Source organism: Stenella coeruleoalba (assembly GCF_951394435.1).
Source record: "Stenella coeruleoalba genome assembly, chromosome: 5".
NCBI lineage: Eukaryota > Metazoa > Chordata > Mammalia > Artiodactyla > Delphinidae > Stenella > Stenella coeruleoalba.
Window position 1 is genome coordinate 88,274,484 of NC_137150.1, and position 24,398 is coordinate 88,298,881.

Sequence of the window (24,398 nt, forward strand, 5' to 3'; positions counted from 1 at the left end):
CAGTGTTACAATGTTTGGTTGGAAAGCATGAAAGCTATGATTTCTTAGGCTTAGTCAAAGATATAATTTTGGAGACAAGAAAATGTTTTTTAAAATTTTAAGTACTTTTTTAAACGTAAAAGCAATGCACAGCTTTTGTACTGACTCAAGCAATATGTATGGAATAAAAAGTTAAAGCCAGCCAAGGCAAGAATGATCATTATTTTAAATATTACTATAACCTTGTTCTCAAAGTCCTATCCAATTAAGTTATCAAAGAAAATTAGATTAAAAATATTGGTGAAAATAATCATTGTTTAATGGTGGTAGGATTACATATGTAGAAAACTGAGAGAATCAACTATATAGGAAATAAAAAGAATTCAGTAAAGCAATTGATTACAAAATTAACATATATAAATCAATAACATCAAATATGCAAAGAATTTGTCAGAAAATAAATGAAAAGAAAAAGAATCCTTTATGATAGCACTAAACAGATGGAAATATATTTAAGAAAGGTGCTGGTCCCATAAGAAAACTACTATAAAAATCAACTGGAGGAAATGAAGAAAAAAAATTAAAGTAAGATATTTCATGCTCTTGGATAGAAATGCTCAGTATTGTTGAGATTATGAGTTCTCTATAATTTACTCAACTATTTTATATAATCCCAATTAAAACAGCCACAGGATGTTTTAAATTGGAAAACCCTGATGACTCCACAGAAGATACTGACAACTCAGCATTCTCATATACCATTGGAATGCCTTTCTAGCAAGCAGTTTGGCAATAACTATCAAATTTTAAATCTTTATGTCATATGACCTACGAATTCATCTACTAAATATTAACCCTGTGCATATTCCAGTAGTCAGAATTCCAATCTAAAAATAGTCATCAAAGCCTTGTTTACAACAATAAAACAAAAGAAAAAATGCATCAATAAGGCACTGAGTAAATCTACATTTTTGTATAAATAAACTCTTAGTGAGTACCTTTAGATAAAAGAATATTGGTCAAAAGACAGGAAAAGACTTTCTGCATTTCATTTTTTCCACTGTTATGTCGTTTTTATTACCATTTGCATATAAAAGTATATTGACCAAGGATACCTTTATGGTAGACTATGGATCACTTTAAAATATCTTTTTTTTCTTTGATTCATTCAACATTTAATTATTGAACATCTACTCTATGTATCACACTCTTTGGACACCGGGGATACAGTAGTCAACAGTATTTTTTAATGTACTATACTATAACATATTTTTTTAAATAATAAAGATTACCAAAAATACAAATTCCTTTTCACAAAACCATGACTCCTATTTACCTCTTCAGAGGCAAATCAACGTTAAGAGTTTAGTATACACGTATACCACGCTTTATTGTGCTTTACTTTATTGCACTTCACAGATAATTCATTTTTTACAAACTGAAGATTTGTGGCAACCCTGCGTCTAGCAAGTCTATCAGCAACATTTTTCCAACAGCATTTGCTCACTTCGTGTCTCTGTGGCACGTTTTGCTAATTCTCACATTTCAAACATTTTCATTATTATTACATTTGTTATGGTGATCTGTGATCAGTGATTTTTGATGTTACTACTAGGATTCACTGAAGACTCAGATGATAGCTAGCATTTTTTTAGCAATAAAATATTTTTTTAATTAAGGCATGTACATTTTTTAGACAATGCTTTGTACACTTAACAGACTACAGTATAGTATTAACATAACTTTTATATACACTGGGAAACCAAAAAATTCATATGACTCACTTTATTGCAGTATTTGCTTATTGTGTTGGTCTGGAACTAAACCCACAATATCTCTGAGGTATGCTTGTACTCCATCCAGACATTTTCTATACATTACCACATGTGATAAAGACACAGAAAATAAATAAAGATGATATAGACACAGTCACACAGACTCACATTCATACAAGCAGACTTTTAATGTGAACTGAATACCATTCTATGTTATCCTGCTTCCCTCTATTTCTTAAATATACATGAATTACTTAGAGATCTTTTCACTTTTTTTAGCTGTTGCACACTCTAGTATATTATTTAACCATTTAAATAATAATAATAAATAATGACATATAAATAATACTTAATAATAAATAAATAATACTTCTCTAGTATTATTTAACCATTTCCCTGTTCATATGCATTTGAATTGTTTAAACTTTTCCATGATCACAAATATAATTGCAAAAAATAATGCTGAGCATATACAGAACATCCTTCATATCCACGGGTTCTACATTCATTAATTCAGCCAACAGTGGATGGAAAATATCCCCCCAAAATTCCAGAAAGTTCCAAAAAGTGAAACTTGAATTTGTCACACACCAGCAACTATTTACCATCATTTACATTGTGCTGGGTACTATAAGTAATCTAGACAATTTAAGGTATAGTGGAGGATGTGTATAGCTTATATGCAAATACTATGCCATTTTATATAAAGGACTTAAGCATCCACTGATTTTGGTATCCACGAGATGTCCTGGAACCAATTCCCCATGAATATTGAGGACGACTGTATATCAGAAGCAAAATCTTTTAGTTGATGTAAATGTGCTTTTGAAATTTTGATACCATCAACCTGTCCATCAAAAAGCAGTTCCAATTAACCCCAAGAGGAAAAGAATGTGTCTATTTCCCCATACTTCTGCTAGTTCCACATATTAATTATCCATCAGATGGGTTAAACTATATAATTTCATTACTCATTTTATTGAGACTCTTCATAATTATTCTGAGCCATTTGTATTTCTTCTTATCTGAATTGCTGTGCATATTATTTTCCAATTTTTCTACTGGTTGTATTTCTTACTGATTTAAAAGTGCTCCTTATACAGCACACTTATCAATGCTTTGCTAAATGTTTACAAAAATCTGGCCCAGATTTTTCAAATGCCTTTTAACTCTGTCCATGGATTTTTTAATATTATAAACAATATGGGGGTCACCAGTTTTATATGATGACATTTGTAAATCATATTTACAAGTGGCTCTATGGCTTTTAGAGTTTTACGTCTTTTTTTTTTGCGGTACACGGGCCTCTCACTGTTGTGGCCTCTCCCATTGCGGAGCACAGGCTCCGGACAGGCAGGCCCAGTGGCCATGGCTCACGGGCACAGCCGCTCCGCAGCATGTGGGATCCTCCCGGACCAGGGCACAACCCCGTGGCCCCTGAATTGGCAGGCGGACTCTCAACCACTGCGCCACCAAGGAAGCCCTTATGTCATTTTTAAGAAGGCCTTTCTTGTTAAAAATTTATAAAAATGTTCTCCAGTACCTTTGTATTACTTTTATAATTTTTAAGTGTTTAATATTTCTTGAATTTTCTTGGATATGGTAAGGAAAGAGATTCTGCTTTACTTATACAGCTAAATAAATGGATTATCAGATAAATTAATTGAATAGTCTATTTTTTCCCCACCAATTTGCAATACATCTTTTTTATTTAAATTCATGTATGTTCCAGGAGTACTTCTCTACTTCTTAAACTACTTGTTCATTCAAGCCCTATCAGCATTATCTTTTAATAATTTTGGCTTTAACATCCAGCATCAAAAGACTGCCCTCATTTTTTTCCCCAAAAGTTACTGTCTCCTCTTACGCATTTACTTTTCCAGATAAGCTTAGAATCAATTTGTCACTTTCTATTTTTAAAAATACCATTAGAATTGTGTTTCAGATTGCATCTATGGTATAGATACATTGGGTGAATAGATATTTTACAAAACAAAGTCCTCAAATTCAGGAACATAGAAAATCTCAACATTTATTCAGGACTCATTTAGTATCTGTCTTTAATTTCTTTTTTCTTTTTTTTTAAATGCAGGTAATTGTGTGTGTGCGTGACATTTTTCCCAGTATGCTTTATTTTTTTAAATAAATTTATTTATTTATTTATCTTTGGCTGCTTTGGGTCTTCGTTGCTGCGCACGGGCTTTCTCTAGTTGCAGGGAGCAGGGGCTACTCTTCGTTGCGGTGTGCGGGCTTCTCATTGCGGTGGCTTCTCTTGTTGCGGAGCACGGGTTCCAGGGTGTGTGGGCTTCGGTAGTTGTGGCAGGTGGGCTCAGTAGTTGTGGTGCACGGGCTCAGTTGCTCTGTGGCATGTGGGATCTTCCCAGACCAGGGCTCTAACCCGTGTCCCCTGCATTGGCAGGAGGGTTCTTAACCACTGCACCACCAGGGAAGCCCTTTCCCAGTATATTTTTAATTTCTAGTATAAACACACTTTTATCCATTTGAATTTGTGTCGCCATGCTTATCTCTCTTATTTACTCCAATATATAGTTAGTTGACTCTAGTTGGTTCCAGAGAGTTCTTCATGTTGTTTCCAAAAAGTAAAATTTTTCTTATTCTTACTATCTAAAATTCATTGTGCTTTCAAGATGTATTGCATTGAACAGAACCATCTATAAAATACCTACAGGAGCTTCCCTGGTGGCGCAGTGGTTGAGAGTCTGCCTGCCGATGTAGGGGACACGGGTTCGTGCCCCGGGCCGGGATGATCCCACATGCCGCGGAGCGGCTAGGCCCGTGAGCCATGGCCGTTGAACCTGCGCGTCCGGAGCCTGTGCTCCGCAACGGGAGAGGCCACAACAGTGAGAGGCCCGCGTAACCCAAAAAAAAAAAAAAAAAAATACCTACAGTGGTGCGGAAGGTGTACTCCTTTTGTCATTTCCAATTTTAGTTATAATACTTCAAATATTTTCAATAATTTTGGTTTTGCTAGCATAGTTTTCTCTACTTTTAAGATCTCTCTTAAATTCTTTATAAGCTAAAGGAAGTTTCATTTTCTTATAGCTTACTAAGCATTCTTACCAGAAACTTTTTATTTTTAGTACAGTAAGTAGTTCGTTAGATTACTAATTACTAATTACTAAAAACTACTCCATTCCTGTGATAAACTCTATGTTACAAAGCTGACTTTGATCGAAGTTTTACTTAAAGTAGTTGCATCTCTATTAATAAAGGAAATTGATCTAAATTTTTCTTTCTTTCAGTTTATTGCATTTTATTTTGTGTATGTATAGTTCGGGCTTAGACATGAACTAATCTTGAAATGAGTCGAGAAGCGTTGAAAGGCATTATCTCCCCTTCAGTTCTCCATGTTTTTCCCTTCCTGTCTTGCAGTTAACATAAAGGTGGTGGGGTTAAAATCTTGAGGCACAATGTATGAGCAGCCCTACTGGCTAATTCACCACATCAAAAAGGGCTGCCTGAAAGTCTCACCTGTGCCCTCAACAGATTTAATTTGATTGAGAAGTAAACTTTTCTATGTTAAACTACTGACATTACTGGAATGTTTGTTACTGCAGCATTCTGACTAATATAGTACCTTTCCTCTATTTAATGCTCAGGAATATTTTAAACAATGTATTTAAATATTTGGTAAAATCACTATAAAATCTTTGGGTCTGATGCCTTTTTAATGGTGAAACTTTTCACTACTTTTCGGTTTTCTGTTTTGCTTGGGTATTCTACCTCTCCTTAGGTTTAGAATACTATATCTTAGAAAACATCTTTTCTTCAATTTCATGACTCAATTTCCAAACTTATTGGAAGGAAGTTTTAAATCTTCTAAGTTTTAAATCTCTGTAATTGCACCTGATTTCTTATACCTAATGTTTATTCATGATTTTATTTCTCTAGCTGATCAGTCTCTCTTTTATCTTTGTTAGCTTCTTTTTCTCCTTTCCTTGGGTTTATATGGCCAGTTTTGTTTTTTTTTAATTGAAGACAGTTCATAAGACTTTAATTTTTTTCAGCAAATTGTGTTAGCTAGGTCTTTATATGTGACCCACCTTGTTATTTTCAAAAATTCTTAACAATATATTTCAGTATTCCCTTTAATCCATTTAGATAAATGCATTTTTAAATAATTTCTAAGAAAAGTCAGAATTTTTTTTAGACTATGAAATGAATGCATTTATTTTCAATATACTGTTATGCTTAATTTCTATTTATATTGCTTGTAGTTAGAAAATCTGTTTTGTGTAATTTCTCCTACACGGAATTAATAGAGATTATCTTTGTAGCTAAAATGACATGTTCAATTTTTATAAATGTTTCATGGATATTTGAAAAGAACATATACCTTCTGTTTACTGGTATAAAGTTACATATTAATACTTCCGACACTGAATGTACTGATTGTGTTATTCAAATTATTTCTATTACTCTACTTATTGTTTCCCTCATCTATAAATTTCTAAGAGAAGTATATTAAAGTCTCCCATTGAGGTCATGGATTAGTATATTTCTCTGAAAAGATTTTGCTTTATATTCCTTGATATTTTGAAAATGAGAACATAAAGATTAATAAAAATGAAAATTCCTGATTCACTAATTTTTTTCAATATAAAATATCCATTTTTCTCATGTAATACATTATATCTTAAGCCTTTTTTAATATTGACATCAGCTTTCTTTTTGTAAGGATGTACTAACTATATTTTTGTTCCAACCCACTCTATTTAATACAGTTCCTCATTTTGTTTTTGTATATCTTTGTGTAATCTTCTATTTTATTTTAATACAATCTGTTTCTGTCATTAATACCATAGTTCAAATATAGTTTTATCACTTTGATTTTGATAGTAAAGTGCTTGTATTTATATATTTTTACACTGAGAAAGAAATATAATCCTATATTATGAAAACTTTGCCACTTAAAAGTAAATCTTTGTGATGATAATATTTACTATAAGAATTTTTTCATTTTATTTCTAACTTCCTTCGCTTTTTCTCAGTGAAACTTAGTTTTTACTGTTTTTTGTTTTTTGGTAATGCATGCCTTTTCCTTACTTCCATTCCTTTTTCATGTTGTATGACCATGTCTCCAAATCACCTTTTTATTCCAAAGGGCAAGTATAACTGATGAACATTTTGAAGTTTTGCCTCTGCAAAAATGGATATTTACCCTCACACTTGATGGCAGTTTGACTAGACAAAGAATTCTATGTTAAGACACCATTTATTACTGAAGTTATTTTTCAATGTCTTCTAGTAGCTAGGGTTATAAATTGGAATTGTGATGCCACCCATATTCTTGATCTTTTGCAAGTATAGTCTGATACTGCTGCAAGGTACAGAATACCTAACTCAAATAGTATAAAAACAAACAACAAAGACAACAAAAAAAGTCTTTTCCCACAATGAAAACTAGACTAGTGGCATGACAGTACCAGTGTGGATTAATTCACAATGCTGCTATCGACCCAAATACTTTCCTATAGTTGTAATGCTATCTAAAGTATGTTGACCAAATGTCCTTATGGCCAAGACATGGCTGCCACAATTCCAGGAATCACATGCACCCTTAACAACATTTTGCAGTAGAAGAAGGAATGTATTTTTTTTTCTTTTTCCCTTTATCTGAGAAGGCAAACCTTTCCTCTAGAGACAGATTTCTCTTTATGTCCCATTAACCAGACTGAATTACATTTCCAAGCCCAAACCAATCCTTGCAAAGGAAATAAGAGCATCACAGTTCTCCCCTTGAGGAAGAAGTCGACCTTCCCTAAAGATACGTAGAACCTGATAAAAGCAAAGTTCTTCCAGATAAAAAAGGAGATGGAGGAATGGCTGCTGTCAGACAATCAGCAGTATCTATCAAAAAAGTAACTTTGGTCGGCGTTCTTAGCACTGCAGCTCCGAGGCAGCAAGATGGCGATGCCACCACCAGCTTGTGAGGGCGGAGGGCAGCCAGCAGGGCCCGTGGCGGGGCAGACCTCCTGGGCTGCTTCACGCAGCCCGTATGTTTATAGGTGTCTGAGGAGCCAGTGCAGTTGCCCTGAGGACAGGTCCTTTGCCCTGCATTACTGCAGGAATGTTTGAAGCCAAAGAAGCCTGTCTGTGCAGTGCACCGCAGCACTCTGGCACCTGGCATCTGAGCTGTGGGACTCAAGCAGCCAATGGACAGCACAGAGACTTCTTGCCACGGCTGCCATAAAAATTTCTTAAAAAAAAAAAATGAAAAAGAACCCCTTGGAGCACTTGACATGTGTCCCTTGAAGTTGGGTGGCCACAACAACTATGTATGTCTCATATGTAAACAACTTCTAAAAGTCAAAGTCTGGCTGGAGCTGCTCGTGTAAAAAGAGAAACACGAAGTCTGCAGTAGGAACGAGTCACTCATCTACCACGGGCAGCCAGAGGTGCTTGTTTTTCAAGAGTCAGTCGTGGTCCCTGCAGACCTGGGCTAGAACTGAGTCCTCCTAAAAGGAACCCAACATACAAGGCCTAAATGGATGGGGGATGTCAACCAGTGGAGCGTCTTTTTGCAGTAGAAGCCAGGAGCTGAGGGAGGAGTTGCCTATGAGGAGAAAATCGACTGTGGGATGTCACAGGTTTTAAAAAAATACTTCAACCAAGACGCAACTTCAAAAGAGAGTTTCTGATGAGAGTAGCAGAACCTTCTTCTACATTTTCCTTTCAAATGGTAAATGACTTGATGATCACCGTTCTTAATGCAGAAAAGTGACACCTGCCAACAAGCTGTGAAGAAACCAGCCTAAACATACAAGGTTATGCAGACGTGGAAGAACTAAAGTGTATGAATTCCTAGCTTTAAAAATTCAAACTAAGGTTTCTGAGTGGAGAGCCTATGGTTGCTCTGTGAGACTCATCTAGGCCTTATTTTCCGGTGAGTAGAGGGCACTGGTGGTCTTCTGACATCTAGGTCACCACCGCAAGGCTAAATGCCAAGATTTTATGAATAATTAAGGACTTCCTATCAAAATGTTTGTTTAGCTTAAGGACAAAGGGTTTCTGTTTTCTGGTCTTAAGGAAGAATGCAAGGGTTTGATTGGCATAGAAAGGAGTGTGGGGACAGTGCCGAGAGGGAGCCAGCAGGAAGGGCCCTCACCTCTGCAGTCAAGTGCCAGAACTTGATCTGGGCCAGTGCCCAGGAGCCCCAAATCTGCCTCTAGTCTGGAGAGTTTGTTAGGAAGTAGGATTGGGCCTTTAAGACAATCTTGTGTGTACCTTGTCTGCTAACAGCATGATGAGTGTTTACTAATACTCTGGCCTAAGTTATTTCACGGAGAACGCTCCCTGCTACATAGTGTTGAAATTACATTCAGAGATTTAAAAAGAAAACTGTGTGTGTAGCAATATTTTTCCACAAAACTGAGTGCAAAATATCTTTAACAAATAATGATGGTAGTAAGAAATATTAGATGTAGTCATGCAAAAATGCATCTCATTTTACAAAGGCTTAGAACATTTACAAAATATCCCCTAGGTTTTTAGACTGTGAACCTTACAATCTTACCCATTTTTCTTTGCATTTAAATGCGGCTGTTTGTCCAAAAAACATTAACATGCAAGTTCAGTGATCTCTAGTCTACCAAATATTCTCTCCCGCAGCATGAAGATGATAATGATGATTATAAAATATCACCAAACAAGACTGTACAAATAGATGAGCAGGCACACTGCAGGGCTGAACAGGGTCCAGTACGGTATAGGGAGCAATTTGACCAGAAGGATCCTGGGCACAGACTTGCAAGGTGGAATTACAGTCTGTCCCATAAAGTAAAAAGTCTTCTCCCCCCAGTAGAAGAAGCACAGTCTCTCTTCTTTCTCCTCCCACCACTTGTGGTACCAGAGCTGGAGGTCCTCCTTGGACGTGGGGAGGGTGTCCACTGGGTATTGGTGGACATGGAAGTGGATTTCCTTGGAAAAGTCCTTGAGGAGGACGTGCCTCTCTGTCTGAGGAATGTTATGAGGGTATGCCACCGTGATGTCATGGACAGCGTCCAGGTTCTTACCTTCTCTTAGATGGTCTACTACAAAAGTAAAGCCTGTAGTTCTTGGATGTTAAGACATTTTCATATTTCTGAAGTCCATTCTTTTTAGCAAATTCATTACTTCAAGCTGTGCTATTTTCTGTGAGATCAGTCCCTTCTGGGAATATGAGGAGTTGAAGTGGTTCATGGATATCACAAAAATAATTAATCACATTTTCAAAAAAAAAAAAAGAAAAAAGTAACTTTGTTGTTGCCGTCTTCCCTGGAGCCTTTTAGAGGTTTTATCCTTTTCTTTACAGTCCAGAAATTTAACCAGAACTTGTGTAGATGTATATTTTTATTTTTCCCATCTTAGTATATAGTGAGTTTTTACAAATTAAAGACTTGAGTCTTCTATAGCTCAGGAAAATTTTCATCTACACTTCTTTGATTATTTCCTGCCTTCATTCTTTCTGGTCTTACATTAAACTTCAAATTTAACTTTCAGATCAACAACTTATTCTTCACCAATAGCCATGCAAATTGTTAGCCTTTCCCTTGATTTTTTTGTTGTTATTTCTTTTCTCATTACTCATTTTTCACAGTCTCTTGGTCTTGTTTATGAATTTTAAATTATCCCCAATCTCTGCAATTACTAAAAAATAAGTTTGTGTGAGGTTATAATCTATTTCCAAAATTACCTGTTTTTACTTAAGTTGGTCCTTAAGTTGGTTTCATATTGTCCTCCTTTCTATACTATTGATTTATCTCAGATGTTTGATGATTTTTCATTTTCTATTCCTATTTATATGCAAAGATCTAGACTAGTTAATCTAAGGACACAATTTGAGATTACTTTGTGGTTCTGATGTTTCTCCTGTCTTCTATGGGAGGCAGGGGTGCTAACTATAGGTTCTCTAGAAATGCACAGGGTGAGCTATTTGATAAACTTCCCTTAGTGTGCCTAGGTAGGTGGAAACAGGCAGGCTAAGTACTCCCAAGTTTGCCATGTAAGGAGAGTTCTGAGGAAGTGACAAATATTGATAGATTTTATGTCTAAAAGAAGCTGCAGTTTTTTCCTTATCTACCTCTTACAAAAGTCTAGTTACCTGAGGGTCTACCTTGATTCTCCATTCATCCTCAGTATTTAATATAAGAACTATGTCTATATGCAGAGCCTGTTAATTGGTAAGGCATTCTCAGCACATTGTCCTAGAGCAAATTCTAAACCGAGAAGCTCCATAAAAGGAGGGATGTGAAGAACTAAGGGGAAGAATGTTACCTAAGGTACACTTTAAGAAATTAACATGGAGCAGTGTGGCCAAAATGGCAAAGTAAGAAGACCTCACCTCCTCCCATGGGCACACCAAAATTTAAAATATTTACAGAGCAACTATCTATGAGAATGACCTGAAGACTAGAAGAAAAGATTTTCCACAACTAAAGATATAAAGAAGGAACCACAATAAGATGAATAGGAGAGGTAGAGAGGAGGTATAGTCAAGACCCACACCCCTGAGCAGATGACCCACAATGGGAGGATAAACACAATTGCAGACGTTCTCCCCAGGAAGCAAGGGGTCCAAGCCCCACATTGGGTTCTCCAGCCCAGGGGTCCTGCACCAGGAAGATGAGGTCCCAGAATGTCTGGCTTTAAAGGCTGGCAAGGCTTGCATATGAGAGAGCTAAAGGTCTGTAGGAAAAAGAGACTCCTCTCTTAAAGAGCTCATGCACAAACTCACGTGCTTTAAGTTCAACACAGAGGCAGTAATTTGCAAGGAGCTTGGGTCAGACCCACTTGCTGATCTTGGAGTCCTCCTTGAGAGGTGAGAGGCAACCGAGACTCCCCCTGGGACACAGACATTGATGAGAGACAATTTAGGGAGCTCATTCTACCATGAGGACACTGATGCTGGCATGTGCCATTCTGGGGTCTTCCCTCTAGTCTGTTAGTGCCAGGGGCAGGCCAATACCAGCTCCAGGGCCCACCTCAGGACACAGCACCACACACCAGTGGGCCAGCACCAGCACCAGGGCACCCACCTGGGCCCCACAGTCAGCACCCCCTGGACCCAGCCCCAACAGCAGTGGGCCAGTACCAGTCCCAGCCCCTCCCCGAGGTCCTACAGGTAGCTTCCCAGGCCCCAACCCTGCCCATGAGCAGGCCAGCATTAGCCCTTAGCCCCCATAGGCCCTGCAGGCAATTGCCCCAGAACCTGGACCCACATACCAGCAGGCCAGCACCAGATCCAAGACCTCATGAATGCTACAGCCAGCATCCCCACGGCCCAGCCTCACAATCAGTGGTCAGGTACCAGACACAGGACCCCCCCCAGCCACACAGCAAGTCGGCCCAGGACATGGTCCTGCCTACCAGAAGGCTGGCACCAGCCTTGAGACTGCCCAGGGAATGTAGCCAGCTGAACTGAAACCCAGATATGCCCACCGATGGGCAAAGAGATACTGCACAAGGCAGAGCCTGGCAGCCAACCAGGTCAGGGCCCAGCCCTGCCTACCAACAGACTCACATTAGCACCACAAAATAAGGGCCATGCAGCCCACATAGAGGGCAACCCTGCACATATAGCCCTGGTGACCAGAGAGGAGTGTGCTGTTGTGCCCTACAGAACATCTCCTACAGAAGGCCACTTCTTAGATCAGGAAATGTAACCCACCTACCTAATACATGGGGGAAAAAAACACAGAGACTTAAGCAAAGTGAGGAGATAGTAAAATATGTTTTAAGCAAAGGAACAAGACAAAACCTCAGAAAAGAAGTAAATAACAAGGAGATGAGCAATTTAACAGGTAAAGAATTCAAAATAATGATCATAAAGATGCTCAAAAAACACAAAAGAAGAATGAAAACAGTAAGAATTTTAACAAAGTTAGAAAATATAAAGAAGAACCAAATAAAGCTGAAGAATACAATAAATGAAGTAAAAAATATACTAGAAGGAATCAACAGTAGATTAGATGATAGAGGGGAATGTATCAGTGAACTGGAAGACAGAATAGCAAAAATCACTCAAGCTAAAGACAAAAGAATTTTTTTTAAATAAGGATAATTTAAGAGACTTCAGGGACAATATCAAGTATACTAACATTCGCATTGTAGGGGTCCCAGAAGTAGAAATGAGAAAGAAAGTGACAGACAACTTATATGAAGAAAAAAAAATAGCTGAAAACTTCCCTAATGTAGAAGAGGAAACAGAATTCCAGGTCCAGGAAGCACAGAGTCCCAAACAAGCTTCCTCAAAGAGGTCCACACCAAGACACATTATAATTAAAATGGCAAAAATTAAAGATAAAAAGATAATCTTAATAGCAGTAAGAGAAAAACAACTAGCTATGTACAAGAGAACTCCCATAGCTATCAGCTGACTTTTCAGCAGAAATTTTGCAGGGCAAAAGGGAGTGGCATGATATATTCAAAGCGATGAAAGGAAAAAAAAAAACAATGCTACAACCAAGTATATTCTACCAGGCAAGGTTATCATTCAGATTTGAAGGACAGATAAAATGTTTTACAGACAAGCAAAAGCTGAAAGATTTCAGCACCACTAAGCTGGCTTTACATAAATGTTAAAGGGACTTCTCCAAGCAGAAAAGAAAAGACCACAACTAGAAATAGGAAATTCGCAAAAGGAAAAATATCACTGGTAAAGGCAAACATACAGTAAAGGCAGTCACTTATAAAACTAGTAAGGTGGTTAGAAGAGAAAGGTATTATAATTATCTATATTCACAATAAAAAGTTAAAGGATACACATGAAGAAAGATGTAAAATATGATGTCAAAACATTAAAAGTGAGCAGGTGGAGTAAAAATGCAGGTTTGTTAGAATGCATTCAAACTTAAGAGATCATCACCTTAAAATAATCATATACATAAACAAAAATATTAAAATATATTTTAAAACAAAGACTGTAACAAGAGACAAAGAAGGACATTACATAATAAGAAAAGGATCAATCCAGCAAGAAGATATGACAATTGTAAATATGTATGCACCCAACATAGGAGCACCTAAATACATAAAGCAAATATTACATAAAGGGATAAATTAACAGTAACACAATAACAGTACGTGACTTTATCATCTCACTTACATCGATGGCCAGATCATATAGAAAGAAAACCAATGAGGAAACACGGCCCTTAAACAATACATTAGATCAGACGGACTTAATACATATCTAAAGAACAGTCCATCCAAAAGCAGTAGAGGGACTTCCCTGGTGGTGCAGTGGTTAAGAATCCGCCTGCCAATTCAAGGGACATATGATTGATCCCCAGTCTGGGAAGATTCCACATGCTGCAGAGCAACTAAGCCCATGTGCCACAACTACTGAGCCTGCGCTTTAGAAGCCATGAGCAACAACTATTGAGGCCGCGTACCACAACTACTGAAGCCCATGCACCTAGAGCTCATGCTCCACAACAAGAGAAGCCACCACAATGAGAAGCCCACGCACTGCAATGAAGAGTAGTCCCCGCTCACCACAACCAGAGAGTCGGGGGGCTCGCCACTGCCCCCACATGCAGCAACAAAGACCCAACGCAGCCAAAAATAAATAAAATAAATTAGTTTAAAAAATAACTAAAATACTGTTTAGAAAAAAAAGAAACAAAAGCAGTAGAATACATATTCTTTTCAAGTGCACATGGAACATTCTCAAGAATAGATCACATGCTAGGCCCCAAAACAAGTCTCAGTAAATTTAAGAAGACTGAAATCATATCAAGCATCTTTTCCTACCACAACACTATGAGACTAGAAATCAACTACAAGAAAAAAACTGCAAAACACACAAACACATGGAGAATAAACAATATGCTACTAAACAACCAATGGGTATTGAAGATCAAAGAGGAAATTTTTTAAAAGGCACAGAGACAAAGAAAACAGAAATTCAACAATCTAAAATCTAAGGGACACAGCAAAGCAGTTGTAATGAGGAAGTTTATAAAAGCCTATCTCAGGAAACAAGAAAAATATGAAATAAATAATTTAACCTTAAACATAAAGAAACTACAAAAGAAAAACAAAACCCAAAGTTAGTAGAAAGAAAGAATAAAAATTAGAGCAATTAAATAAAACAGAAACCATAAAAAAGCAAAGATCAATGGAAATAAGAGCTTTAAAAAGATAAACAAAATGATAAAACTTTAGCCAGACTCATCAAGAAAAAAAAGGAGAGGGCCCAAATAAAATCAGAAATGAAAGAGGAAACATTACAATCAACACCACAGGAATACAAAATATCATAGGAAATTACCATGACCAGTTATATGCCAATAAACTAGACAACCTGAAGAAATGGATAAATCCCTAGAGCCATACAATCTCCTAAAACTGATCAGGAAGAAACAGAAAATGAAGAGACAGATTACAAGTAATGAAACTGAATGAATAATAAAAAAATAAAACTCCCCATGTACAAAAGTCCAGGACCAGATGGCTTCACAGGTGAATTCTACCAAACTTTAAAAATGAGTTAAATACCTACCCTTATCAAAATATTCCAAAAATTTGAAGAGGAAGGAATGTTTCCAAACTCACTTTACAAGGCCAGCATGATCCTGATACCAAAATCAGACAAAGACACCACCAAAAAAAGAGAATTACAAGCCAACATCTATGATGAACATAGATGCAACAACTCCTCAACAATATATAAGCAAAACAAATTCAACAATACATTTAATGATCATACAACATGATCAAGTGGGATTTATCTCAGGGATGCAAGAACGTTCCAATACCCACAAAACAAAATTATGATACAGCATATCAACAAATTGAAGGATAAAAATCATATGATCATCTCAATAGAGCAGAAAAGGCTTTTGACAAAATTCAACATCCAATTATGATAAAAACACTCAACGAAGTGGGTACACAGAGGAAATTACCTCAACATCATAAAGACCATATATGACAAACACAGAGCCAACATCATTCTCAACACTGAAAAGCTGAAAGCATTTCCCCTAAGATCAGGAACATGCCAAGGTCGCTCACTTCACCACTTTTTAATAACATAGTATTCAAGTCTTAGCCCCACAATCAGAAAAAAAAAGAAGTAAAAATACTCCAAATTGGAAAAGAAGAGGTGACACTGTCTCTGTTAACAGAGAACATGCTACTCTATATAGAAAATCCTAAAGACACCACCATAAAACTTAGAATTAATAAATGAACTCAGTAAAGTTTCAGGATACAGAAATCTGTGTGTTTCTATACACTAACAGTGAACTAGGAGAAAGAGAAATTAATAAAATAATCTCATTTAAAATTGCATCAAAAGGAACAAAACACATAGAAATAAATCTAACTAAGAAGGTGAAAGACCTGAACTCGGTAAACTAGAAGACAATGATGAAAGAAATTGAAGACCACACAAACAGATGGAAAGATCCACAGTGTTCTTGGATTGGAAGAATCAATATTGTTAACATGACCATACTATGCAAGGTAATCTACATATGCAAGGCAATCTACATATTCAATCCAATCCTTATCAAAATACCAATGGCATTTTTCACAAGAACAAATAATTCTAAAATGTTTATGAAAACACAAAAGACCCTAAATAGCCAAAACAATTTTAAGAAAGTAAAACAAAACTGGGGGTATCATGCTCCCTGATTTCCAACTATACTACAAAGCTACAGTAATCAAAATAATATGGTACTGGCACAAAAACAGACACATAGATCAATGGAACAGAATAGAGAGCCCAGAAATGAATCCAAACTTATATGGGCAATTAATATATGACAAGAAGGCAAGAATGTACAGTCAGAGAAAGACAAATACCGTATGATATCACTTATATGTGGAATCTAAAATATGACACAAATCAAACTATCTAAAAAACAGAAACAGACTCACAGACATAGAGGACAGACTTGTGGTTGCCAAGGAGGGGTAGGGGAGGGATGGATTGGGAGTTTGGGATTAGCAGATGCAAACTATTATATATAGAATGCATAAACAACAAGTTCCTACAGGGAAGTATATTTAATACCCTGTGATAAACCATAATGGAAAAAAATATAAAAAAGAATATATATATATATATATATACACACACACACACACACACACACATATATATATATACACACATATATATACACATACATATATATATATACACACACACAACCGAATCACTTTGCTGTACAGCAAAAATTAACACACTGTAAATCAACTGTATTTTAAATAAAAAAATAAATAAAACGTGAAGTTTTAAAATACCCTCTCTGATTTCAACACTTCACTATCCCTTCCTTGTTTTAGCATTCTCCCAAAGTCATGGTAATGAGGGATAATATCAGGAAAAGTCAGATAAGCACTGGAGCCTTTGCTCCAAACTTTGAGACTGCCTGACTTCACTGTGCCCAGCCTACCTCTTCCATACATTACTCAACTCTACATCATAGCCCGTGGACTTTCTCCTGTGTCCAGCATTAATAGGCTAGCAGCCAAGTTATTAAGATCCTACCTGTATCCTTGATAAAATTGAAGGCAACTTTTTTTTATTAAAGAAACAGTTTTTCTGGGTGATGTTGTTTAATAGATAAGGACAATGCCAGATGCAGAAGATGAGGCTGTAGCCCAGCTTAATCTCTAACTAGCTCTGATTCTCAACCTCCAATGTTTGAGCAAGTCCATCCAGAAGAGCTTCCCATCCCAGTTCTGAGCGAAACCACCTTCAGTGCCTACAGTAGAACTTTGGTAAATAACCTTTTAAATGCATCCACAGAAGCAATGATTGTTGACACAGACGATCTAAAAAGTGAGAGACTCTGGCAGTTCGTAGTTATCAGTCTAAAATAAAATACTTAAACTCACTGGTCCTCAGTTCTTTTGCTTTAAATAACTATGTTTTTCTGTGTGCTCTCTTAGGTCCTCCCAGCTAAATATTTCTATGAGCTACAGCAAAAGAATGCCATAATGCTTGAAGGGAAACATCTGATATTAGAGCAGTGTGTTTGGTATCCACAGTGAGGACTTAGTATTCATGTAAGTCAAAAGTGTCTGCATTTGATATAGTCTATAATGAAAGACAGGCTTGATAAATAGCAATGGTTTGGAATTACAAATAAAGCCTTAGGGGTTGTCTCATTTATACAACCTTCCAAAGAATTACAGGCGGCCTAAATAAAGAGCCTTATTTCCCAGATCATGGTGAAGATCATTTTCGGTACAGCAAGAATTCTTTCAAAGGCTGGTCTTCCCTGATGTCCATGAAGTACCGTGTAACAATGTAAAAGACACAAATCTCAGAGTTGACACAACTGGATTGGAGGTCAGATTCCATTACTTCCAACTGTATGTCCTTAGGCAAATAAATTACCCTCTCTGATTTTGTTGGTTTAGCTATAAAATGGGATGTTGTTATGTGTATTACCTGCTTCAAAAGGTTATTGTGAAGAAAAATGATTTAATACATGTTAAAGGAATTTGGAAACAGAAAGGCTACATGTAATTATAAAGCTATTTTTAGGGGGAAACTTAAGCAGGCAGAATACACTTCTTTCTTTACAGAGGTCATAATCCTATTCTGGGGCAAGGAGCTAACTGATTAAACATGTTTTCCATGTCACATGTTAATAGCAAAGATTACAGGCTCCGACACTCATTTTTGCAATAGTAAGATCCATACATTAAAGCCACCATTTTTTTGTGTGCTATGAATCTCCCATCTGTTTTGTACTCTCTCCCAGAAAGAGACTGGTGTTATTTTTCAAAGTAGATGTCAGCTTTCAGGCTCTGGAGCTCCTAAGTGCATCTGAGCTGGTGCATCCTCCACCACCCGTCATCAGCAGATGGATCTTGTCTAAGTGATTTGGATTACTGGATAAGAGCACGATTTGGAACATGAACCTGTTCAAGGAATATATGCTAAAGGAATGCATATATTTGGTAAAACAGGTTAAATGTGTATGTGAAAAAATCATTTTTTCCTCTTCATTATTTCCAGTATTAAAAATAAAATAAATAAAAATAGCTTGCTACTAAGGGCACTGAAGAGTCCAAAGAAGGACCAGAAACATTTGGTATTTTGGTGTTGAAGGAAAACCAGTCCTTTTTTGTTGTTATAATAAGTGAAGCCTGAAAGGACCATGCAGAGAGGAAGATGAATCTAAGCTATGTCAAACTAGCAGGGAAATGGCACCTGTGAAGAAGCCTATTGCCAACTTCAACGATGATTTGTCAGGTTTGATTAAAACCTGAATTAAGCAGTTCTCATTAGAACCTCAGAAGGACGAATTATGCAGCATAAATAGATTACTCATGCCCTGATAGAAACACTGGCACCACACACCCTGCTAGTAACTTTCAATTACATTGATAAATGAGAAGTTAAACTGTAATTTTTTTAGCACTATCCATTTTGTCTCTAACATCCTGCCACTTCTGTTTGTATTGTGACTAAAAAAACAAGGCCGCAATGAAACAGTCCTCTAGATTAGTGTCACACTCCAGACCAGGAGATAATGAGGGGTAGAGTTATGATTGGAAAAGGGACCCCAAGAAGAGTGAAAGGTGTTCTTTATCTCCAATGCTGCCCCAGGTATTTATTAAGGTTGTATAATAAGTGCATTTAGGACTTATCTTCACTTACAAATAAAATAGCCAGATTATGGGATAATCTACTAATGACAATGTCTTGAAAGTGCTATTGGAAAATTTAATATCATTGGTCATGGACTGGACTTGTTAACTAGCCAGTGAGTCAACAGATTTCATTGGCCATAGTTAATCTTTATAACACTTCCAAAAAGGAGACGGCAGCAAAAGCACTTAGCATGTTGGTCGCCATTTCCTCCCCTCAGCTGTTTATAAGCATCAATTAAATTTATATCTGATCTCATCCTTTTGGTTCCTGACACACAGTCATTTTTCCTATTAATGCAGATTGTGAAAAATTGGGCTAGGCATTGTGGGAAAGAAGGAAGGCGTCAAAAATGGATACCTGCATTTTCCAAATGCAACTGTTTTTTGGGGTTCTTTTTGCTCCAACTTTGAGGCCCATCTTTAGCATGGTGATGTACCCAATAAAACAAAAATCCAACTCCTCAAAGACTTGAAAAGCAGTATGCCTACAGGGAAGTCTCCTGTAGAGGGAGAAAAAGACGAACTGTAACTAATGACTCATACAAAAAAAAAAAAAACTTCTTAAAATCTCTACCCATATCTGCCTCTCCCTGGATTTCCAGTAGAGGAAGGAGCTGGTAAAACTCCTCTCACCCAACCTGAAAATTCCTCCAAACTTCCTTGGTTTCACTAGTCCATCCCCTCTCCTGCTGCCCTCTTCTTGCTTCTGAACATTTTCTCTTCTTCCAAGCCTAAGTGTAGGCTAAGAATGTAAATTAAGTTTGCTCAGTTTCCTCCAGTTATCTTCTCCATCCATGACTCTAATCAGACAATTAAGAACCATGATCCAAGTACCATAACGAATGCTCCTTACAGAGGAGAAAGGGTCTCATCACTTACCTTTCAATATTTTTACCGCAGTTCTATTACACCAAGGGGCTGGGGAGACCTCTCCAAAAGAAATGAACGCTAGAAATTTCACTGACAGTGGTTTCTGCCGTCAAGGTTTGAAGGCAAATTCCTCTTAGCTTTTCATCTCACTCCAAAGCAGCTGTATGCCAGCTTAGATCAGAGGCTTTCAGAACCTTCCCCCTTTTATATAAAAGAACTTCATGTTGAGAGGAAAGAAATGTGAGAGGAAATTTTTAGTACAGAGGCTTAGAAAAGAAAGAGAAAAAAGAAGAGGAATGAGATTTTAGGTAAGAAACCATTAAAGACAAACGACATACTTCAAACTTATCCTGAAGCTTGGAGTAGGGAGAGAGACCATAAAGAAAAAAAGAGTCCCGAATCCTGGAATTAGAGTCCTGCTCTTCCATTTGTATTAGGAAAATCACCTCCCTGGGCCTCTGTTTACTCCTCTATAAAATCAGGGAATTTGACTAAAGGATCTGAAAAGCCCACATCCCTTGATTTTATGAATCCTTCTTCATCTAATTTGCCTCTAACCACCCCCATCATTGCTATCATCCTCAGGATTTTAACTGTGTGCTTGTCCACACAGTCTGAAGATGTGCTGTGTTTTGCTTCGTGTTCTATGCAAACTCCAGCAGTCCCTGAATGCATGTACATTATCTCTATTATTAAATTCATCACCTACCAAAAAAAATAGTTTAATTACCTGATCGATTATGATACTGCACTAAGTCTACAGAATAATGACTTCACAGGAGTTAACAAATTAAGATAAATGAAGCTGCCATGAATGCAGCTACACACACAAAAAAAGAATAAATAGCATTAAATTAAAACACATCTGACCAGTAAGATGGAAGCTATTGAGTGTTTAGCCATGAACTATACATATCTATTAATATCTATATATCTAATGGATAATCTCTTGAAATAGTCACCTAGAGAAAAAATGTTCAGCTGTTAGAATTGTTCAGTGGTCACACGCTAAACTCAGAGGCATTTCTATATTGCCCCTCCTCAACTTTATTTCCCAAAATGGAACTTACTGACTTTCTAATCTGACTTATTCCCTGGACTTAATTTTAAACGCTCTTGGTTTATTCTTAAGATAAGGATAAAAACCATGCTTCAGGTTCCAGAGGAAAGAAATTCAAAGGAAGAATTCTAAAATAACATGACTTAACTATTAGTATCTAATTTTCCAAGGTAAATACTGTGAAAAAAACAGCACTCACTTGAAAGTAAAAATTCTAGATTAAGAAAAATATTAGATTATTTTCAGTCATACATTCAATATGCCAAGCTCATCTTGGGAGTAAGGAGTGCTTTGGTGATAAGAAAACACTTCACATTAGGCCTCAGGATAAGATGCCATTACGTGCAAGGAAGGATCTGTTCACTGCTCAGCTCACTGCTGGGCACTAAATCAACATTGTTTTGTGTCTGACCGAACAAGACACAAATCTTATTTACATTTCAGAAAACTGAGCATTAAGTCATTGAATTATTTGCAGGAGGCTGAATCAGAGATAGGATGAGCCTTCTTAAATCCCTGGTTCTATTCTAAGACTTCTGACACCTAGAATCAGAACAGTGTTTGTAATAAATTGAATTTTGATTATTTTGATATTTTATTGAAAAAAATCTAATAAAATGATCAAAAGAAAAAAATTTTTTTTCATGCATCTCCTTTTTATCATACAAATCCTTCCCTTCTCTCCAGAATACTGAAGTAATACTTGAATATAAATTCACTGTAATATTCATATGGACCCAAAATAAATCTGATTCCATGTAAGGGCCTGAGAGAATCTCTTAATCAGCAAGTCCTGCAGTGAGGAGAGAGGAAACATCCCTTAATTTTTTTCTTTTACAAAGTTATTTACATTGTTAAACAATTCTACAAGACTTAAAGAAAACAAATTCAACAGACCTCTGATCTTCCTCCCACATACACATTCACACCTTCCTTCCCTGACACTGAAATGTCTTAAACTCAGAATTTCATTGACTCCACCTCTCCAGAAAATCCACCTGCCTTCATTCAAGGGAAGGGAGCAGTGGGTACCTGACAGTGTGGGCTGAAGAAGGAAATCTAGGGATCAAGCTCTTAAACAGCCTTTCTAATAATAATCCTGCTTTTCAGTCCTACTCACAGTCCTATTTCAAAGATATCTCATGTCTCCATGGGACCCACACTGCCTTGCTACTGGGCTCCACTCCCTACCCAAACTACATTTCAACTTCCTTTGGTCTGCTGATTCCAGCTTTCGTCCATCTACTACGTTGCCACCTCCTCTATGGTTTCCTTGACACTGTGGATTTACAACTTTAAAAAAATCACCTTATTGCCCTAAAACTGGGGTTTTAAGAGGAAATCATGAGTTCAACTGTTCGTGCTATACTTAGCTAAAAATCTGCTATATTTAGTCAAAAATCTCAACTTTCCTTTCTTACTCTAAACCCTTATATATTGATAATTGACCTGTATATTTTCTGTAACTTAAAAATAAATTTAAAATTAAGCCCATGGAATCCATGACTGTTCTTTCCCTACTCAGGCTTTCTATAAGTTTTCACCATTTTCTATTATGTGGCTAATTCTAGATGGTTAAACTTGTTTGAAGTTGGGTCTCTGACTCGGTGCACCCTTGTGTAGAGTCCAAATACATTCAAAATGATAATTAGCAAAAAAAAAAAAATCAGTCATGTCACCCATGACTTATTATGAACTATTTTCATAATAGTTATGAAAACCAAGTGTTGGCTTTCTCTACAGAATGATTCAGGGTATAGTCTGTGGAGGTTTTTCCAAAAGTCCAGAGCTACCATGTGCCCCAGAGGTTGTTCAGGCAGCTGCTTATAAACGTACTTGAAACACAGTTCTTAAGATGTCCTTGTACTTGGAGTTGGCTCTCTCTTTTCCCTTTTAAAATAAACAATCTTACTTATTCTTCAAGGCACGGCTCAAATATTACTTCCCCTCTCTGGCATTCTCTTTTCTCTTCCATTTCCATGGGAGAATCAATTACCCCATTATCTGAGTTCTTTTAATATTTTGTATATACTTCTACTGTAGTATGGAACACACAATGTACTGAGATGATTTATTGTCTATACCTCCACTATATTTTGAACTCCTCAAAGACAAGATCTGTGTTCCATTCTTTTTGGTATCACCTGTAGCTAGTAGAGTACCTATAACTCAAAATTGAGCATCAGTAAATAATCTCGAACTTAATCACAATGACACAAATATCCTCTACTCTGAGAAAGCCCAGGACTGCACAAGGAGAAATGAGGACGAAAACTCAATTCAAAGTCTAAAATAAAGAGAAGCTTTATGTATTAATCCAATTCCCCCTCACTAAAACTACCTGAGGAAGGTATCATCCCTCTGGGAGATGAAGGAATCGAGACTCAAATAACTTGGTCAAAATCAAAGCTAGTAAACATTAGAATAAGAGCATTTTCACTCCCATCTGATTCCAAAGCTAGAGCTCTTGAAATTTTTTCTTTTTAATGCTTCTTTCCTGGAGATCAGAGAATACAACACGCAGAAAAGGAACAGTTTTTCATCTGTGTTTTGCCAGATCTTGGTATATAACTTGACTATAGTCCTCAAATATAAGTTATGTGCAAATGTTTGTTTTTTGACTTATTTTTTACATGGTTCATTTCTGAGCCATTACATCTGCCATGGTTAGTTAAGCCTGCTGTGAGCCTGTACAGTCTGAGACTGCTATTACTTTAAATGGTAGTTCTTAGTGCATGAAGATGATGCTCCCAACTGTTCTACCTTCAGAGAAGGAAGGTGGGTACAACCAATTCCTTGACTTCTGTTCTCAACCACATATTGTGCACCTGCAATTTGCATACTTTGGGAAGTGTGCCTACTGGGGCCTTGATTTTTTTGTGTGTTTAGAAAAGTGAAATGTGGGATACATGCGTAACACAGTAAACCTTGCTGGAATGCACACTTGGTGCTTTTTGTCTTGTTTGACTCCTTTGGGCACCTACATATTGGCTACAATACTCAAGTTTGAGTCTACATATCTACATCTCTATATACAGATTCCTATATAGTTAACATCGCTTGCAATGTGAAAAAGAGTTTTT

At 36.8% G+C, this 24,398-nt stretch overlaps 1 protein-coding gene and 1 pseudogene across 15 annotated transcripts in view; both read right to left on the reverse strand.

The window, feature by feature from the left end:
• LOC307186545 (uncharacterized protein) overlaps nt 1-24,398 on the reverse strand; it is a 1,017,825-nt gene that overhangs the window by 676,220 nt on the left and 317,207 nt on the right. The window contains exon 3 of one of the 14 annotated variants that reach the window (XR_013828397.1): nt 18,802-19,885. The exons of the other annotated variants lie outside the window; for them this stretch is intronic. The gene's annotated coding sequence lies outside the window, so the exon portion shown is untranslated. Of the gene's footprint in view, nt 1-18,801; nt 19,886-24,398 lie in introns of those variants that run through there. 14 annotated transcript variants of the gene reach the window in all.
• LOC307187050 (lysocardiolipin acyltransferase 1-like) lies at nt 9,336-11,920 on the reverse strand (annotated as a pseudogene). Its single transcript has 2 exons — nt 11,738-11,920; nt 9,336-10,038 (listed from the first exon to the last, which is right to left on the reverse strand). The product of its transcript is annotated as a lysocardiolipin acyltransferase 1-like (transcript).